Source organism: Balaenoptera musculus, chromosome 12 (genome assembly GCF_009873245.2).
Source record: "Balaenoptera musculus isolate JJ_BM4_2016_0621 chromosome 12, mBalMus1.pri.v3, whole genome shotgun sequence".
Taxonomy (NCBI): Eukaryota; Metazoa; Chordata; class Mammalia; order Artiodactyla; family Balaenopteridae; genus Balaenoptera; species Balaenoptera musculus.
The window spans coordinates 20,358,303-20,372,113 of record NC_045796.1 but is presented as its reverse complement, the minus strand read 5'-3'; the positions used below and the strand labels follow the sequence as shown (position 1 = coordinate 20,372,113).

At 40.2% G+C, this 13,811-nt stretch overlaps 1 long non-coding RNA gene across 3 annotated transcripts in view; it reads left to right on the top strand.

The window, feature by feature from the left end:
• The window catches only part of LOC118904869, an 87,319-nt gene that overhangs the window by 28,483 nt on the left and 45,025 nt on the right, over positions 1–13,811 (top strand). The gene's annotated exons all lie outside the window — the stretch shown is intronic.

Genomic DNA, 13,811 nt, shown 5'->3' with positions numbered 1-13,811 from the left:
TACCATATAACCCAGCAATCCCACTACTGGGCATATACCCTGAGAAAACCATAATTCAAAAAGAGACACGTACTACAATGTTCACTGCAGCACTATTTATGATGCCCAGTTCTGATGAGAGAGATTTTCTTGGCTCCTGTTGACTCCAGAGCAGCCTTTCAGGGGCTACAATCGCTGGTTATGAGGCTCCTGAGAATGTTTCTTGTCTCTTTTCTTTCCTTGTTATTCTTTACAATAATTGTCCATTATTTGCGGTAACCTGAGTATGTCTTTGCTTCTTGCCATCTTGAAAGAGTCTGATTAATAATCTGAAATTGCTACCTGATCACATTTATTGAGGTTTTGCAATCACCTGCTGGTAATCTCTTAGAATTTACTCCCACAGGTAGTCAACACCATATGTGGATTTTACTTGTTAAATTATCAGGGACAAATTTATTTCCAGATTCTCAGGTGGCACATAATGGTGCCCTAATACACTCACTCAAGTAGAGGGAGACCAGCTCAAGACACTGTGTGGATTCCCTTTATGTATGGATGCCTCATTTTGCTGAATTGACAAATCACAGAGTATTTCTACCTTAATAAGTAGGACTGTAATCTTGTTCTTTAAAGTACTGTGCCAAGGCAGTTTTCTATTACTCGAGGCCTTAACTTTAAGAAGTGACCTGCACTTGGAGTAATACAACCTTCTTCTAATCATTAGTCATTTGCAGCCCAATTGAACAAAGACTGATTATGGCTGCAGTCTTGTAACCAAGACATAGCAAGTTATTTATCCTTTAAATTTAGAATATCGTTGCCTGATTATTCACGCATGCCATTTTATAGCAACAACATAGCACTTGAGCATCATGAAACTCTTAACCATATGCTTGAGTGTCAAGAGAAGGTGCCTGTGGCCTTTCCACCCAATGTAATGGCCAAATCCCAAGAGCAAAACAAAATTCATAATGACGGGAAATATGAGAGAACCACTGAACATTCTATAATCAGATGGATAAATTGAGAAGATGAGTCATGATTTTAGTTGGTCTTATTTTTCATCACAATAGAAAATAGAATAAAAGAGATTATGACTATCACTTCTTTATAATATCTAACACTAGCACTTACTCCCTCCCCTTTTCTATGTCATACTTGCAATCAAACTACTTGTTGCCTAGCCCTGTAAATGCTAGGCTTAGCAGGGTTTCACATTGAAGTCATATCTGAAAAGTGAGTGCTGTGATAATCAATCAAGATGCCTTTAAAATCTCAGTAGAAAGGCAGGAATCATCCCCAGAAAGAAAGAACAAATTCAGAGATGCAGAATTCCTTGCCCAAATTGCCTTTCTGGCCACAAGACTAGAACGTTATTCTTGTTTTTCTGGGTTTTAGTTCCTCCATTGGCAGTGACTCTGGTTGCAGGGATCTCTCCAAGAAAAGGCTCCCTACTCTCCGTTGCATCAGAGGGGGTACCACTGATGTGCATCATCCAATGTGTAGCCTGATGTTGGGGGCTTGCCTTGAAAAAAGGGGAGAGGTGTTCGTCATTCACTCTGATTCACCAAAGTTTAGGGAAATAGGGGATTGTTCGCTGGTGATGTTTTACTAAATGAAACACAGTTCTGTGTAAGCGAACGAATAGACTTTGTTAATCCACAAGTGATTCAAGGAATTAATGATTCCACTGAGAAGAAATACTCGTGGATTTAGAAATGCAGGAAAACTGCTACAAGGTTTTGAAAGTCCATACATAATATAAATTCAATGTTACCTTCCTATAGGAAGCAGCATTCCCAGATGAAAACAATATCTGGCTAGGATGGTTTGACTTTCATGATGGGGGTGGAGGGGCAGATGCAGCTGAAAATAAAATCAGAGCTTTGAAAGGCATCCAGAACATCTCATTTTTTAGCTGTCTTTGCTCTTCCTGCTTTCATAGATAATTATAAAAAGTCTAAGAAAGGAACTCTTTTGCTATGTATTTCAGAAGAGTTTCCATTCTGGAGGGAATTCTGCTTCTGCCTAGGTGTCGAATGACAGTCGACATTTATCATTGTGGAAATTTTTTTTCCTGGAGTTTTAAATCAAATTTATAAGCTGCTTTCTCCCCATACCCCAAACCTCTCTGACGAGAGAACAAGTTCTTACTAGTGATTATTTCGCATCACTCCCATCGTCATAGAAACAAATGATAATTCCAGAACTCAAGGACCCTAACAAACTCCCCAGCAGATCTCAGCAGAGAGGGGCAATGTTACTAAATCTTGCTTAAGCCTAAGGTTCCCTGAGTGTGTGTATTTCTAAGTAATGAGCTATGTGAGCAACAAACTGTGAAAACTGAAAATATGTGAACAGAATTTCATGTTGGGACGAAAAAAAATTTATAATGAAGACAATCTGATACTTCTTTAATGATCTGCATAAAATGGTGGTTTTGTATTTTACATATAAATGGAAGTCAGTCTTATCAGTGAAAATATGTCTTATATGAATAGCCAAACCAAGCATTTTGGAGATCAGCTGGAGGAAGAAACAATAGTCGGGTGGGAGACATGAGAATTGTAGGGTCAGTAGATTTGGGAAAGCAGTCTGGGGTGAGCTCTTCCCTCCACCAGAGGGGCTCTGCCTTTGCCTCGGTCTCCTCCAGCAGGACTTTATGGCACAGAGGTGCTGGTTAGGTTAGTTCTGCGTCCAGCGTGACTGCCCCCAGTGCTTGTATCTGATACTCAGCAGTGAACAAAACTGTTCACTGGGAGCTCCCAGGACACACAGGCTATCAGTACACTGATTATATTTTTAGGAAGAAAAGAAAACAGAAAACAGAAATCTGGTTTGATGATTCATTAGTGGCTTAGATGATACACCATGCTTCTCTGTAATAAATGAATCAGTAGAAGTCTATCAATGGGAAGGTTTTAATACTTGTAATTTGTTTTATGTGTCTATTGAATGCTGATGTTGGGGGCCATCCAAAGCAGCAAGACACACTCATGATGGTTTTCAGCTACAAGTCATGATACTTGTGAAGTCCATTGAAACTGTGACCCACAAACTCCTGTCTCAGAACCATGAAATCTATGCAAGTTCTCAGAAATACTTCCTAAAAGTCCTTACTTCTCTCATACTTACACCTACTTTCCATGTACATCTGAGTTAATCTTGTGCCAATCTCCGTCAAACCACCTGAACTTCCCCTCCAGCCTCCTTCCTGTTGAACTTGTTACCATCTGCATCCCTGTCTCCTGATTTTGCATCATCAAAGCCCCAGTCACCCCGTGGAAAGAGCCCTTCATGGAGGAGGAGGGCCAAGATCAGAGAGAGGCCTTCTTAGGTGTCAGGGGAGAGGAAATCCCAAAAATTGTCATATGTTAATCTTGTCCCCGCTCATGTTACACAGTTATATTGTTTTATGAACACCAGCGCTAGTGGAATAGACTTTGGGGAGCAAGAAAGAGAGGGAAGAGAAGGAGATAATTTTAGAAATATGTACTGCAGAGGAAATGAACTCACGTGCTTGAACATCCCCATGTGTTCAAAATCCAGAAGGTACAAAGGTGGACACTGAAAAATCTCCCATCTCTGATCCCAGCCACAGTCTTCCCCTTTGTAGAGGCAACCAATGCTGTCAGTTTCGAGTGTTATCCTTTTAGAGATATGTTAGGCAGATACAAATGAACATATGTTCTTTCCTCCACCTCTTTTTACCCAAATGGTAGTGTTCTACACAGGCTGTTCTGCACCTTGCTCTTTTCTGCCATCAATTTAACTTGGAGATCGTCTGCTCTCTGTACCAGCTAAGATTTCTCATTTCTGTGAGTGGATAGGATTCCAATGTGTGTGTTGGATAGGAGAGGCACAGTATATTACACCTGTGCTTTTCCCACCTGAGTTTTGAATTCACTGAGAGAGAACACAGTGCAAAGCAAATAAAGATTAAAAGACCTATATATTACTGGTAAAGCTGATACTGGAGAATGCAGCTCAGATGTACAGTGACAATGATTTCCTAATACTGAACCCTCAAATCAGACAGACTTACCAACTTAGTGAAAGGTAGCTCAGAGAGCCGCGGGCCTCCCTACATGGATGGCTTCCCTGAAAGGCTCATGACCTGATGAAATAGATGTAAATATGGAGCAGGCAGATCCCAAAAGGAAAGATGGACAAATGGATCAGGTACACTGGCAGTTTCTCACTCAAACTCACTAATTAGGCAACTTACTTCAGGAAACAGTGGGGCAAGAAATTAAGAATGTTTAGGAAAAACTCTTTCTGTTGAAAACCAAAAGAATATGGCAGTAACATCCCTCCACAACCCCAGCGTTGTGACTGAGCTGTGATTTAGTTAACTAGTCTCTTATTGATAGACACCAAAGATGCTTCCAATCTTTTACTACTACAAAATGTAATGAATACTAATTTTCAATCTTTTGCTATTACAAAAAATGTCATGGATATGAATATTCAAAAATGAATAACATTGTACATATAAAATTTCCCACATATGGGATTATATCAGAATGATGAATTCCTGGAGGTGAAATTGCTGGCTGAAAAGAATATGTGCATTTACAATTTTGTGAGATATTGTTAAGTTGCCCTATATGGAGGGTATAGCAATGCCCTCAGAAATGTGTGAAAGGGCCTGTTTTTCCACATCTTTTCAATAAGATATATTAATAAGACCTTTTAATCTTTGCCAGTATTATACACAAAATGTGTTATCTTTATAATGTTATAATTTATTTTCTCTTATTATGAGTTAAGATTAAATATCTTTTCTTACATTTAATAGCTATTTTCATTTTTGCATGTGAACTGTCTTTTGACATCCTATCCTTTTTTCTCTTGTATGGTCATGGATTTTTTTTTAATAGACTTTGTTTTTGTAGGACAGTTTTAGCTTCACAGTAAAACTGAGTAGAAGGCACAGAGACTTCCATAAACTCTCTGTTCCCATACTTAACATGGTTTCTCCCATTATCAACATCCTACTGTGAGGTGTTTTATATTAATATTAATGACTCTGACCATGGATAACAATGCCACCATCCTCTTGTGCTTTTGAAACCCCAAAGGAACCACCAAAATGCTTCAGAAACCTTTTCCACAGAAATGCTGAGGCAGAGATAGGTCTGTCCAGGTTACCTTGGGGCATATTTACATGATTCACAGGGCTGAGCTTAGATACAGCTTTGTAGAAACTATTTTCACACTCTTACTTAGGACACAAGCTCAGGAATAGAGTCCCAACTTTTGTAGAAGTAAATAGAAAGACTTTCTTGGTTGCTTGTTAAATATACCAAGATCTTTTGGAATAGGGAGTAGTGATACTGGAAGACCTAAAACAGAACAGGTGAGGGATGGGTGTCCTCCCTACTATTTCTTGAAAGGCACTGGGAGGAAATGTAATTCTCTGTGTCATTTTCATGAAGCCCTTCAATTCAGCCACCCCAAATATATCAGCCATATTCTCAAATGTATCCAGAACAATAGGTTGACTAATATTTCTTGGTATCAAATTCTAGAAAGTAACAATGATCAGAACTTCTTTGGGTAATCACAGACTTTCTTCTTCTTGCTTTAGTCTTTTCTTTGTCCTTTGTGGAAATGAAAAATAGCTGATTGGCATCTGTGACTTCATATTCCAAAAAGTAATTATTAACTGTATCTCAGCCAGATATTATAAAAATACCACTTTCTTTGATGTTTCCCTGAATGTTCCTGGAAGATTATTCGGCTAGGGAACAATGAGGGCACTAGAACCATTACAATAATAAAACAAGAGGTACGTTAATCACAGCAAAACAAAAATGAATAACCATTAGTGGTTGATGAATGAGCTCTGTAAAGAATTCAATATTCCAAATTTTTAATTGTTTTAGGTACTGACTCTTGACAAAATACAGCATTTGGAGATAATACCAGTAGATATTGCATGGTAATTATGAAATATAATTTGGTACACTGCAGATTTGAGAGTTTGGAAATGTGTATTCTTGATGAAAGGCAAAATGTGTGTTTTGCTATTTTGATGCTTATTTCTGTTTTCTGTTAGAAGAAATTCAGTGTTACGGAAGAGTGACTCAGATAGATTCAGAAAATCATAGAATTTCAATAGTGAAATAGACATAATAAATCATCCTTTTCCAGCTGCCTGGCTTTACAGATGAGGAAACTAAAACTCAGAGATGAAGAGGAATTTGCCCAGGTTATCCAGAGTCTTGATGGCTAAGCAGGGGGTTGTACTCAGCACTGACTCTTAATCTAGCACTTATTTCATATCATTTCTTTTTTAAAGCAAAGACTTATTTCAGTGACAGTGGTATTACATGCATTTTACACTAATTTTCTTTCTTCACTCCTTTACTTATGACAACAGGTTTTAATAGCATTTTCTGGCATATAGTGCGTATATGCAAAGATAATATCATCCAGATTTTTCGAGACAGTTTCATTTTCAAGTGCTCTGTTTTTACTCGAAGTACAAGTGAAGCTTGGATACAAATTCAACCTTTTTACTACCCTACATATAGTAGATAACCCGTAAAGTTCTCTTGATGGATATCACAGCATTGTTGACTGGGTCAAGCACCAACTTTCCCCATAATAAACCAACCACAGAAGTGACAGCAGCATGTGTTCAGTTTAGCATTCCTATTAAAAAAAAACCCAAACAAACTAGAAGCCCCATTTGAAAAATGTGCTGCGTAAATAACAAGTCTTATTTTAAATGTGTACTGGGAATCTTGATTCCCAAAACAAATCTTTAAACTATATCCTTCAAGTCAAGTGGAGATTGACTTTCGACAATGATTCCAGGCTACTGTTCCAGAAAGGAGCAGTGAATGGATGACTTGTGAGAGGCGATTTTGCATGTTGAAGTCGTGAAGACAGACGGGACTGCTGCTGCTTCCAGAGTTTCAGCACGGCTTCATTCTTCTGCTTGTCTGAAGACTTCCGTGTTTTCAGGCCTGATACAGGAGGTGAAGATGCCAGAGATTTTATATATAAATATGTATACTTATATATATTTACGTATATATAAAATCAGGTAGGAGTTATCAGGTGGATTTGAGTGGCAGGTATTGATCCCGACTAACGACCTGTTCAGAACAGTCCCCTTGTACGTACTCCCGTCCCTCCTCTGGCAGACACCAAGCCCTTCTTTAAAGTCATCACAGAGTCCTCACTGGAATGAACAGAGAAGGGGTTAGTAGTGCTGTCTCGCCTTTACTGTCTGGCCAGTCTGGAGGAGGCTGCACGTGGTCCCCAGTGAGTTCAGTGATTTGGTTGTAAACGGGTCCGCTGTCTGCAGTGCTGCAGACTGAGAACGGCCCCTCAGGAATGCCTTCTTCTCTATCACCTGCCTCAGACGGGGGGTGGGAAAGAGGAATGCGAGGGTCTGGAAGGAGGTGTCTTTCTCATCCCTACCCTCATTCAAATGAGATTTTATTTGAGAAACTTGCTTACTGTTGAGTCACTATGAGCCAAACGTGTTATAAGGCAGAGGCCACTGTTATGTCACAGCATAGAATAAAGAAAGGTATGATTTATATTCCGCTGTAGGGATTTGATTTGAGCCCATGGTTATGAGGAGCTTGGCTCGGGGCCCTGCCTGCCTTTGCCTTGGTGGTCCTGTTACTGGAGCAGGAACCCTGGCAGTCACGTTCTCGAATTCCATGGTTAGCCTGTAATTGCTAAAGGCACAGAAGGTATATTTCTGTCTCCAGAATGCACACAGGAAACTGAACCCTTCACCCTCATTCTTATTGCCTTGCACTTCCACACACTCACACACACACATACATACGTGCACATACACACACAGTTAAGGAAGCCAGTGTAAAATTTTACCTCTCAGGCACAATACATCAAACAACAGATACAATTTTTATTATTTTAAATATAGTTAATTTACATAACACTGAATACATTCAAATTAAATTTTATAAATATTGTGCATATATCTTCTCTAGAAAATTATAACATATGAAATAGAATAACGATTTATGAAGATGCATGGTCTGGTATTTTTGAGAATCCAGGCAGCCTCTTACGTGTAAGAAGCAATCTCATAGACCTTTATATCCTTCCTTTTAGCCACCTTAATGGGGAAGAACTCAGGGTGTTCAGGTAAGATTGTTTTGTGGTTGACTCATAGAAATTTTGCGTAACGTATAGAAAAAACATTCTCACTTTTCTTCTTCTGACCTATTAACCTCCCCTAAATGTATAAATTCAAGGGAAGGGAGAAAATAAAAAAGGATTGTCTTCTGACAAGAGGAATTGGGCTCAAACTTCAGCTTTGAGAATTAATGTTATATTGGGGAAAATATTTTAATTTACAAATTCTGAAGTCCAGGCCAGCACGGGCATAGTGGATAGAGGAAAATTTCGTTCATTAAGCCGCAGGAAGATCCATCTACCTTTCACTAGTCTGAGTGACTTAGGTGGCTGATTAAAAGCTAGTGTCAGAAACTGCCCCAAATAGATAAAATGTATCCCTTGGGTACAAATATCTCTTACTACAGAGTAGGTCCAAAAGACCAGAAATATAAAAAGACGTTTTAGCAAGACGATTTGTGTAATAAATAGAAAGGAGTTACCAGAGGTTTAGCAGAGTAAGAATGACAGCAAGTCCAGCTTCGGATAAATCTGCCTGACTGTGGGATGGACCCATGCACAGTCCAGCGGGTAGGGTGACTTTGCCTCTTCTCATGCTGCTGTAACACCAGTGTTCAAAACTCAGTGGGCCTTCGCAGGTGTACCATGTGGAAAGCGCTATCAGTAAATATTCTTTGGCCAATGTCCGCACTCTTGCAAATACTGCATGATTACACACAAACACACACACCCATGCACCATCTGTAGCATAAATATATCTGGATGCATCACCCAAAGACCATTAGTTTGTGTTCTAGAACCTAAATGATCATGCTTCTTCCTATGTCTCTTTTCTCAATTGAGATGAGGAAGCACAAATGGCAGAGGTCTCTCCTCCAAGGTGACTTCTCACGGAAGGAGGTTAGACATGGGGAGAGAAGCCAGAGGACCTTCTTTCCTCCCTGACGCTAATCACCCACCTCCCAAAGGCCCCCTCTCCTCCTCCATCTTCCATACTGACTCTGGGGAGGCTGATAGAAGCAGGTCACATCCAGCTTTCAGTTCCATTGTCTTTATTGGCATGACATGGTACACAAGTGTTGCCAAAATTAATACACCTAGTAGTGCTTGGTGTCTGCATCCCATAACTTCGTATTTCTGTGACAGGGTCAATGCTGACCACTTGTAAGCCTGTCCTGGTTCTTTATTCTTTCAGCCAAGAAGTGTGCGAGTATGTACTTCTCTCTTGCTAATCAAGGTCAATTTATTAGTTTAGAGGAGGAAAATGTAATTTCTAACTTCTCTGTGAGCAGGGCTGATGAAGAGCCCCAGTTTTACAACTCAGCAGTGCCATGGTCAAAAGCACGTGTCAGCCTGCCTTCAAATCCAGGCTCTGCCACTTTTTAGGAGGCAGTTTGCTTAACTTCACTCAGTCTCTGGTTTTTGTTTGTGTAACTGTTGTACTTTTTGAATTTTGTAACATGAGCATACCTTACTTATTCAGAAAGAAATAAAAATATTTTTTAAAAAAACAATTAAGCCAAGCAGGTGTGACACACAGGACATACCCAAAGAGGAAAACCTGGAGGAGTTGTTTGGATCATATCACAGTAATGAGGTTTGAGATGATGAGATCCTGCACTTGAGAGTGAGAGGAGAGCGGATGGATTGATCAGAAAACACAGCCCAGACTCTGAGGACTGAGTTTGGGTTTCGCTGTGGCAGCTGGTTGACATCTGGTTCAGGAAGCAGGTCTTCCCATCAGGCTTCTCCCTCCCAGATCCGCCTGCCCTCACTATGTGCCCTTTATTCCCCCCCCCTTTCCACTTTCCACCCACCTTCATAACTTCTTTGATAAATTCCAAAGCAGAACTTCTGAACTTCAGAAGCTTCCTGATCTTTACATTCTCCATTTCACTAGAGACTTTCCAATGTATGTTTTATGATTCCAATATATTTGAAGTGTTTTCTGGGCCATAATTCTTTACATTCTCCATCTCACTAGTGACTTTCCAATGTATGTTGTATGATTACAATACATATGAAAGCGTCATAATAATTTTTGGTCATAATTCCTCTTTTCTGTTATAGTGGAGCCCAACCCTTTGCCCCTACTAGCTTCAGGAATGCAGTAGCTTGTTTGCACAGAAGGTGGTACTACCTCCTCTCATTCCTGAATCCACACCCCATGACTTTCCAGCTCTTCCCATGAGGAACTGGAGTCTATTTCCTGATGCTTAGAGTCTGGGCTGGCCTCGTGACTTGCTTTGGCCAATGGAATGTGGCAGAAGTGACCTTGTGAGACCTCTGTAGCTTCTTCTCAACCCCTCTTGGAATGCTGCTCTGAGTGCACCATGTCAAGAAGCCTGGCCCACCATGTGGAAGAGAACCCAGCTTCCCCACCTGCCAGACACGTGGTAGGGGCCATCTCAGACCAGGGATGAGCTGCTGGGTGACCAAAAAGGCATGAGTGACCCTGGCCAGCCCAGCCCACATTGCTGAAACCCAGAAGCATGAACAAATCAACAGCGTTTATTTTAAGCAACTAAGTTTTGGGTGGTACGTTGTGCAGAATAGAAAACTGAGGCAAGGATTCTGATTAAATGTAGTGTTAGAACATTCCCTCTTGTTTATCATCAGTTGTAGCTGTGAATTCACACACTGGCAGAAGCAGTCACAATTAAGGGAGGAAATAGCAGGTGAGCAGGTAGGAACCCTGGGCCTGTACCTGCTGGAGCTCTTTCTTCCCAGAAATAGCAGGATAATTGCCAGTAGCAGTTTTCCTGTACATTTAATTTTTCACTTACTGAGCAAATATATATATAGCAGAGATCACAAAATTTCATTCCTATCTTTTATTGGTGGTAAATATCAAGACTAGTGTGCATGATTCTCCTCAATTCTAGATCTTTTCGGTGAATATTCAGGAATATAGGCACCATAGACAAGGTTTTCTTGTCTGCAAAGTCTGGACATGCCATCATGAATTAGAAGAGAAGGGAGGTGAATTGCTGTTATAACTGGTAGAAGCAAAAGGCACCTGGAAGAGGGAGGCGGCAAAGCAGGAATGGACCTGCACTGAGCTGGTGTCCCACCCAATGACCCCTAAGTCTAGAACCAAACACGGCTCCCCAGAATTTGATTTGGGGTTATTGTAGAGCAGGGCACAGACACTTAAACATCCATAGAGGGAACTATTTACATGAAAAGGTACAATCCATTGGGTGAACAATGAGAAGTGGTGAAGCCTGGTGAGTAGAAAGCATATGCAGTGTTTAAAGGGGACAATTGCACTCTGCTCTGTTAATTTTTTGGAATCAAAGTCCAGTGTTGCCAGGATCTCCAATTTTTCAAGAGGAGCTAAAAATTTGGATTATTACATGAAGTCACTAAAGTTTTAAATGCTAATTGGCAATTTTAGAAGAATGTAAAATCCTGGGAAGGCCACACAAATCATGTCTATAAGACCCTAGTTTGTATGTAACCTCTGACAAATACAGTCAGAAATGATATTCACTATATTCAACAGCTGGTAGATTCACCATGTTTAACAGCTGGTGTGTCCACTACGGCCACAGTGCTAAGCCCACGTTTGACCAGATGTTGACCTTTAGTTGCTGGATTATGGATGGTTGGGGAGGATATAGGGACAGGGGCTGAGTAGCTGGGACCATCGGGTGGTTATCGGGGGGGGGGGGGGTTCCAGGGGCAATGGCTATTTTGTAACCAGTGCGGAATTATTTCAGTATCTTAACAAAGGGTAGTGTCTACTGGTGTGTATCAGATGATTATCAGCTCTGTAACAAAGAGAGTGAGTTCACAGTATCCGACATTTTTTTTTCAGTATTTTATTTTCAGTTTTATTATTAAAAGCAAAAAGATTAATGTAGAATCTTGCTGTTGAATATTATAGCAGTTCTTGTTTTTATTCTCGAATGCTCCTCTAGTGCCCAGCAATTGTCTCCACAGCAACTACTTCTGTTTTATAAATCTTAGATGTGAAGAGGTGGGAAGGAAGCAAGAGTAATGGCAAAATCTTTACAAGCCAAGGTTTTCTTTTAAACATGAAAAAGTTTGTAATAAAAGCTGAGATCCTTTGCTTTCCAATTTATAGCCATACCTTCAGTGCCAGAGTGCTGGTTATAACCTAGACAAATGAAGTTTATAGCTCAACCAATCAAATATTTATTGAACATCCACTGTGCATCCAGCACTTTTCTAGGTACTGTCAGGGATTCAAAAGAAAAACCAAGCTCTAAAAGACCATCACAATTTCGTGGGGAAACAAAAGAGATACCACAATAGTTGATACGCAATAGTTGAATCAGAGTACAAAGAGGAGAGTGCGTTGATCTGAGTGGAGCTGCGTGTTGAGGGGTGATGATGGAGAGCTGAGGAAAGCAGAGAAATTTGAATTCTAAGCTGACAAAGCTTATCTTCTGCTTCTACATACCAGGGTGTTTAACTTAAACCAGTTGCCTCCCCTTCTATAGACACGACCAGGGCTATTGCCATCATGCTTCACAGTGATTGTTAGAAGCCCAAGTTTCTCAGATCGTTCTCCACCATCCCAGTCTAAATACTGCCGAGTATATGACCGAACCACTTGATTTCCATCCCACCCCAACTTCCCACACCTTGCCACACACTTGGGTTGTTGCGCCTTCTGTGAACAGAGTAAGTCAACAGCAACTGCCGCTAACAAGCCTCAGCCTCTTTTCTGGACATTGCCTTCCTGATCTAACTAGAACTGAAATTAGCTGCTCCCCTGAGGACATTGTTTTCCATGGAGTGTCGTCAAGTAAAGTTCCCCCACACGCCCTCATGCCATGTGCCTGGAGCAGCAGGTGTTTATGCCCTCCTCACTCTTCATTTACTTTTTAAAGTTTTTTTTAATCTTCTTTGCTTATTAAGACAAAACAAAAACAATTAAACCAAAACCACAGGTCTTTTGAAAATCAGACCCTACCATATTGCCTCTCCGTTTTGCTGTCAGCACAGATTTACAGACTATACCTACGAATGCATTAAAACTGGACCACTGTCCTCTTCTCCTTTGTGACTTCTGTTATCATGCTGGTCAATTTCAAATTCCAGGGAGAGGATTCCCCTGCACAATGACCTTGTAGCTTTGCGACCTCCTCAACGGCAATGATCTTTTTCTCCACATCACAATCATCTACTCTGTGGATCTATTACAGATTTTGTTACCACCCTAAATCTTGCATTTCTGAACTCAGTGTTAGGCATCTGACTTCTAACTTCCATCTCTTATACTTCTAGCTCCCTTTTTGTAGTATTTCCACTCCAGCAAACTTTCAAACTTATTAGGACATACAGTCTGTTGACTATCGAATTTATCCTCCTTAGTCTTCTTTACCTTTCCTCGCTCATAAAAAATGTGTACACTAATGTTAAAAGAAAATTCAGAGAGTTTTACTTGATATGAATATTTTATTGAGCGAGAAATAAACTGTTCACGAACAGGGATATTTCAAACGTGAAACTGGTAGGAAGCTCAGAGGCATGACGCTACAGGATGACTTATAAAGTGAAAATGAGGAAGCTGTTTAACATTTAAAATGATTGGTTATTACAGTGGGAATTTCCAGATGGCAGGGGATTGGTTTAAATTGATTATCTCATGTTATTTAAAAAGGTGACAAGTTTCATTTATGATTATCAGGGTGTGTACAAGAAATAATTTTTGCTTATGT